Raw genomic sequence first — 7,500 nt, 5'->3', positions numbered from 1 at the left:
CAACAAACACTGCTAATGAGAGAAACTTCTGGAGGGCGGGAGGGAGAGAGAGAGAGAGAGAGAGAGAGAGAGAGAGGGAGAGGGAGAGAGGGAGAGGGAGAGAGAGAGAGGGAGAGAGGAGAGAGAGAAGGGGGAGAGGGGACATGGGTGAGAGGGGAAGGAGGGGAGAAAGGAAGGAAGGAAGGAGGGAGGGGAGGAAGAAAGGAGGATGACTGCAAATAGAAATATAACAGGGGAAGGAATGAAGGGATGGAAGAAGAGAGGGGTGAGGAAGAGAGAGAGGGAGAACAGAAGAAGAGAGAAAGGTAGGAAGGGAAGATAGAAAGGGAGAGGACAGGAAGAGCGAGAGGGAGGACAGGCAGAGAGAGAGGAAGGACAGGAAGAGACAGAGGAAGGGAGGAGAAGAAGCAGCTGTTCTGGTAGTCCCTTGGAGAACATAATCAGCTGGTTCACCTGGGGAACATTAACTCACTGCTCTGGACACACACACACACAACTCCTTTCTCTTTTATAACCCCCTCACTCAACCCTCTCCCCCTCCCCCATTATCCCCTCCCCCATTCCCCCCACCCTTCCTCCTCCCTCCTCCTCCCCCCCAGAGGTCAGAGGGTGACCTCCGTTCGGAAGCATCCTGTGTGGTGAAGTCAGAGGGCACTGTTCCAGTCTGGTGGGAACACACACTTACACAAACACACACACACACACCTACACACACAAACCTACATACCCTGATGTCTGTACTGGGGGACACTAATTGTTTTAGGGAACATGATAGGTAGGAGTGGAAGAGGGGAGGGGAGAAGGAGAGGAGGAGAAGGATCCATTATAACCTATTAAATCCAGCTAAATTTGCCTGAAAACGCAGAAACAGCATATCCAAAGTAAATTGAAAGCTGTTCTTGAACCAATTGGAGTTCATGCATGTAAATGGTCTCTTTTGAATGCTGACACTCTGAGGTTATTGTCAAGACCCCTGTCAGTCCTACTGGTGTTGAGTAATAGAAGTTTGAACACAAGGAAAGTGAAAGTTTCTATTTCCCCCTAGATTTTGTTTTGAAAACAGAAGCCTGAAGAGGCCTAGAGGTGGTAGGTATTAGCTGGAAGACAGAATTGGACCACAGGTTGAAACCTTACCCAATTCAAATCAAAAGTCAAACATAATACCACAATATATTCATATTTGACACGTTTTAATAAGAGTACATCCAGGCGTTTTCTAAAAAGGCCTTTTGGACATTCCAAAATTACCCTTTGAAACCAAATGTCAAATATTTAGGATAAAAAGGTATAATTGTTATCTCTAATGAAAGTTGGTACTTAGACAATCATATATCGTAGCTAAATCTCTCATTAGTATTACTGAAACACAAAAACTGAAGTATGAACACATTGGAGCGCCTTATCTGCAGTGTTAGGAACACACTGCGTTACAAAGTAGCCTAACGTGTTTTTGTCCAGATCAAGGATAAAAATATACTGGTTAGTTGTAGTTTGTGTGCAAGTGCGAGAACTTTATCCACTGCGAAGAATAGTAATTATAATCTTCACAAGCACATAGTAAAACATCAAGTTTCTACAAAGCTAATCGTGAAAGAACCCAGTGCTAGCTCCGCTGATCAAGCAGTCGGAGCCACTTCATCAAAACAGCCGAGGCTTGATTTTAAACAGAGTATTTCCAGTCTCTAAGCCGGACAGAACTTAACAGACTGATTGCTAGGTATGTTGTCAAGACATGCGTCAACAGTTGAGTCCGTTGCCTTCAGGCAACTAATTAGCAACATACAATGATATAACATTTTACAGTTGTCTTGTCCCACACTGTGCCACTACAACACTAAAATATTATAATACTAACTATCTGTGTGCATTAATTTGACAATAGAAGCAGGGAATTAAAAGTAACGCAAACGTTACTTTCCCTTGTAACTAATTATTTTTCTATGCAGTAACTAGTAAAGTAATGCAGTTACTTCTGAAATAAGTAACTAGTAACTGTAACTAATTACACATTTTCAGTAACGTTTCCAACACTGCTTATCTGATTCGGAAGTATTGACGCACAGAGAACAGTGCTTGAGTCATAGGTTTTGCGCCCGGGACCTTTATTTTGAAGGCTCCACAGATACCTAGCATGTTGGGTATTAGCATTTGCAGCATTTCCTTAGCTACAAGGCAAACAAGCTCATTTGTTAGCCAGTCAAAGCCAGTTTGAGAAATGTGTTTAGAACGAGTGTGTGTGTGTGTGTGTGTGTGGGAGGGGGGGGCAGGTGAGGGGGGACATGGGGGGGGGGCAGGGGAGGGGGGGCAGGGGAGGGGGGGCAGGACACACAGACATAGCTGCCTGCAGAGGGCTTTCAACAGGGCATGGAAGCTCCTATTGGGTCAAACAAGGTGTCAATCGAAAGGGCAGAGTGTAGCAGCCATTTTGACCCTCTCCAGTTGTAAATACTCAAAGCACATCTCCTCCTATGAGCGATGAGTGCGTAAGAAACTGCAACAATTGAATTGGCGAAGGCAGAATGAAGCAACAATATTGTGGCTATGTATGGATCAGGGGCGTAGCCACGGGTAGGCCCAGGCCTACCCAATGTGTTCTAAGGCCTACCCAAAAACGAAAATATCTCTGAAGAATGATGCACATCGCAAAGTAAATAAAATAAAATAAAACGAAAATATGCCAATCCATACTTTTCTAGGCCTACCCAAAAATATTTCTCTGGCTACGCCCCTGGTATGGATATCATTAATTGTTTTGGACGAACTACTCGACATGGTTATATAGTTTGGACCTTTGGGAATGTAACCAGTCAATTTATGTTGGGATGTGTTGCATACCTGGACCTTTTAGGGTGAGTAGAATAGTTTGCTTTTGCTTTGTTTACATATTTGTGTCTGGACAAAGACGTTGGTATTACTTACTGTTGCAACTTGATCTTGAAATGGTTTCCATAAGTACAAGCACATGAATCGTAGCTTTCTAATGATGTGCTACATGTGAAGAAGTTTAAAAGTTAGTGCGCAGTAACTGGGGGAGGAGGGTGCAGCGTTTCAGGCCCGCGGGCGGACCCGGACTGAAATTAGGCTTAAGGATCCATTATAACTTAAGCGGAGAAGGATTCATTATTACATTTAGTCATTTAGCAGACGCTCTTATCCAGAGCGACTTACAGTAAGTACAGGGACATTTCCTCAAGGCAAGTAGGGTGAAGTGCCTTGCCCAAGGACACAACGTCATTTGGCACAGCCAAGAACCAAACCGGCAACCTTCTGATTACTATCCCTATTCCCTAACCGCTCAGCCACCTGACTCCTGTTATAGTGGAGAAGGATCAGTTATTGACCAATATTCAGTTTACTGCTGACACACTCACCTTCTCTCTCTGTCTTACACACACAACAATGAAGCCCTATCCCACACGTTTCACACATAGCCTCCACACACACACACACACACACACACACACACACACACACACACACACACACACACACACTGTACAAATGTCATATACACACAACCTAGCAGTGAAGCTAGCTTTCATGCTAATAGAGCTAACTGTGGGTGATTACCAGACCCTAGCCATTAGCAGTGACGCTAAGAGCACTTTCAGGCCTGCGTATGCATGACAATGAATCTGACCAGCCTAATGGTGCTGGACACTCTGTGGTGAATACTAACTATCAACTATTAAATCTGTGTGTGTGTGTTTGTTTGGGAGCAGGGCAGTTATAGAGCCAGGTTACTCATTGTAAAACTCCACCAATTAGAGTCAAAGAGAAGTCAGATTTAATTGCAGGTTAGACACACAAACACACACACACATACATGCACACACATACAAACACACACAGACACATCCACACACACAGACATCCACACACACAGGTTTGTGTATGTGTGTGTGTGTCTATGTGTCTGTGGGTGTGCGTGTGTATTTGTGTGTGTATGTAGCTGTGTGTGTGTTCAAGTCTAACAAGTACAGGTTCATTGGAATGATTAGGTCCTGCTCACCTAACCCTAACCCTATCCACTAGCAGCCTACCTGCTCACCTAACCCTAACCCTATCCACTAGCAGCCTACCTGCTCACCTAACCCTAACCCTATCCACTAGCAGCCTACCTGCTCACCTAACCCTAACCCTATCCACTAGCAGCCTACCTGCTCACCTAACCCTAACCCTATCCACTAGCAGCCTACCTGCTCACCTAACCCTAACCCTATCCACTAGCAGCCTACCTGCTCACCTAACCCTAACCCTATCCACTAGCAGCCTACCTGCTCACCTAACCCTAACCCTATCCACTAGCAGCCTACCTGAACCGGTTCATAAATCTAAAACCTATAAAACATGGTAAGCCCTGACCTCCATGAGCTACTATACAAAGTAACAATGTGAACAAAGCTGAATAATTCACTGAACTACTGAGAATAAACTAGGGGACTAACAGGAAGGACCTAGCAATGTGTGTATGTTGGTACATACATGTAGGTGTGTGTTAGTGTATCTGTGTACGTAGGGGAAGGAGTGTGTGTGGAGGTGTGTCTATCTAGATGTGTGTAGGTAGGTGTGTGTGTGTTTCATCTTGTTGTTGTTGCTAATGGATTCTCACCCTGCTCGGCCAAAAAGAGGTGAGAGGTGAAAGGTCACCAGCTCTCCTTTGGTGTGACCCTGACGTGACCCCAGCGTTCTGGAAGGGAGAGGAAGTCAGGGAGGAAGAGGATTCTTCATGGGTTAGTGCACACATACACACCTTCAAACACACACACACACTTTCAAACACACACACACACCTTCACAGACAGACAGCAGTGTCGACACCGGAGATTGTCTCTCTCCAGTTGGCTGGGACTCTGACAGGCCTAACTAATCGATCACCTACACTCCCTCTCCCTCTCCTTCTCCTTCCCCTTCTCTCTCCCCTCCTCTCCCTGCCTCCCTCCTGAGAGAAAAGGATAGAAAAAGAAATTAAGACACATGCACGATGGAGAAAGAAAAAGTGATAGAGAGAGAGGGAGAGAGACGGAGAGAGAGGTTGAGAGAGAGGGAGAGAGAGAGAGAGAGAGAGAGAGGGGGGGAGAGAGAGAGACTACGGAGGTGTGAGTGGTCTAATCAACAGACCCCTTTACAGAGAGAGGGGGAGGTGTGTGTGTGGAAGAGGCGTCCAGATTTAGTCCATCAAGTTCCCCTATAATTATAATCTTATAGCCTCCCCCCCCCCTCTCTCCCATAACCCCCATCCTCCCTTCTCTCTCTCTCCTCCAACTTCTCTCTCTCCTCCCCTTCAATCCTCTCTCCCGCTCCTCCTCCTCCAAGCCTGCTCCCCTCTCCTCCCCCTCCCCCTCCCCCTCCTCCTCCCCCATGGGACACAAGCTGCTGTCTCTATCAACAGCTCATTCAGCCCCTAACAAAGCAGAGGTCCAGCCTGTTCACACACACAAACAGTCACACACAGTCACACACAGTCACACGCGCACACAGTCACACACACACACACACACACACACACACAGTCACACAGTCACACACAGTCACACATACACCTCCTTTCTATAACCTAAGCACTGAGGGAGCAGGGTGCATCATAGATTAGGCATTAGGTTTGTGATCTTTGACCTCTCCCTGTGTTAACTGCAGACAACACAGAGAGGCTTCTGTGTGTGTGTGTGTGTGTGTGTCTGTGTGTGTGGTTGAGGCAGACTTTGTGTGTGTGTGTGTTTATATCATATGTAAGCATGGAAAAGTCCATAAAGGTTTGAGAGGTAAACAGAGAAGTATATCCCTCCATCCCTCCTTCTCTCCACTCCAATCTTCTTTCCTTCCACACATCCCCCTTCTGTCCCTCCTCTTCCTCTCCCCCTCCTCCCCTCTCCATTCCTTCTTTGACTCTCCTCACTTTGAGAAAAATAGATTTTAAATTACCTGCTGAAAGGATGATACACTTCCCCGAATGACCACATACACACTACCACACACACACACTACCACATACACACTACCACATACACACTACCATATACACGCTACCATATACACGCTACCACATACACACTACCACACACACACTACCACACACACACACTTCCACACACTTCCACTTCCACACACACACACAGGAAGTACCTCAGAGACCCCAAAACTACTTAAATGCCAATGTGAACTGCATTACCCACAGTTCCAGTAGACTGATTAAGGGTCTCTAACACACACACACACACACACAGACACACACGAACACACACACACGTAAAAACACCAAAGCACACATACAGTTAATAATTAATGATCAGTCTAGAGTTTTATGGCCTTTCAATAAACAGTCGTCACGCATTTAATTAATGGAACAGCAGCAAATCACACACGCACACACAAACAAGGACACACACTCACACATGCTCACACTTGCTTACACACACACACACACACACACACACACATACACACACACACAGATAAACCTAATTGCTCAACTGCAACACTTCAGCTCATTAAAAGTAAAATGTAGAGAGAAAGAGACAGAGAGAGAGTCAGAAAGAGACAGAAAGAGAGAGTCCGAACGAGAGAGAGAGAGTCAGAAAGAGAGAGAGAGAGTCAGAAAGAGAGAGGGAGAGAGAGTCGGAAAGAGAGATGTGTTCAGGATTCTGATCATAAAGGAGAGAGAAACGAGGGAGATCATCTAAAAGAAAGATCTGAAGAGCCCTAGGGTTATCCAGGTCATTAGAGGAAATGGAGTCAGCACTAATCGTCCAATAAGGAATCGGAATTACACTTAGATCTCCTTAGACCTCTTATTGGCTCCATCTAAATTGAAGCCTTCTTAAACTTGAATTCCAGGCCTGCAGTGGTTGTCTGTGTGGGGTGTATGGGGAGTCTGTGTGATATGAAGCAGTCAGACATGTGAGAGAGCTGGGGCTGAGCTCACTCATGACCTCTGTTAAGTTACCTGAATAAGAGTCTGCTTCTTTCATGGTCGCCAAGTCTGTTTCAAGGATAAAGAGAGGAGGGAGGGAGAACAGATAGAGAGATGGGAGAGAGGAGAAAGAGGGAGCGGGAGAAAGAAGGAGGAGGAAGGGGAGAGAGAGAGAGAGAGAGAGAGAGAGAGAGAGAGAGAGAGAGAGAGAGAGAGAGAGAGAGAGAGAGAGAGAGAGAGAGAGGGGGAGAAAGAGGGAGAAAAAAGAGGGAGAGGGAGAAAGAGGGAGAGAGAGGGGAGAAATAGGGAGAGGGAGAGGGAGAGAGGAGAGGAAAATGGAATGAGAAAAACACATTGCATTTTGTAAACACTCCTCTCATCCTCTCCTCTCCTAACTGCTCACCGTGTCTTTACCTTTAAATACTTTAATACACGTATATGTGTGAGAGTGAGATTGTGTGTGCACATGTGTAGAGGAGGGGAGAAGGAAGAGGGAGAGGAAGGGAGGGGAGCGTCATTAAGGGTTTGAAGTTTGAGAGAGTTTGAGAGAAAAAACTGTTGAACATTCTAACACAGGAGCCCTTCACCTC

The sequence above is a fragment of the Hypomesus nipponensis genome, chromosome 21 (assembly GCF_054491055.1).
Source record: "Hypomesus nipponensis isolate SF chromosome 21, ASM5449105v1, whole genome shotgun sequence".
In the NCBI taxonomy this organism is placed as follows: Eukaryota; Metazoa; Chordata; class Actinopteri; order Osmeriformes; family Osmeridae; genus Hypomesus; species Hypomesus nipponensis.
The sequence above is the reverse complement of the archived record's forward strand: the minus strand, read 5'-3'. Positions refer to the sequence as shown.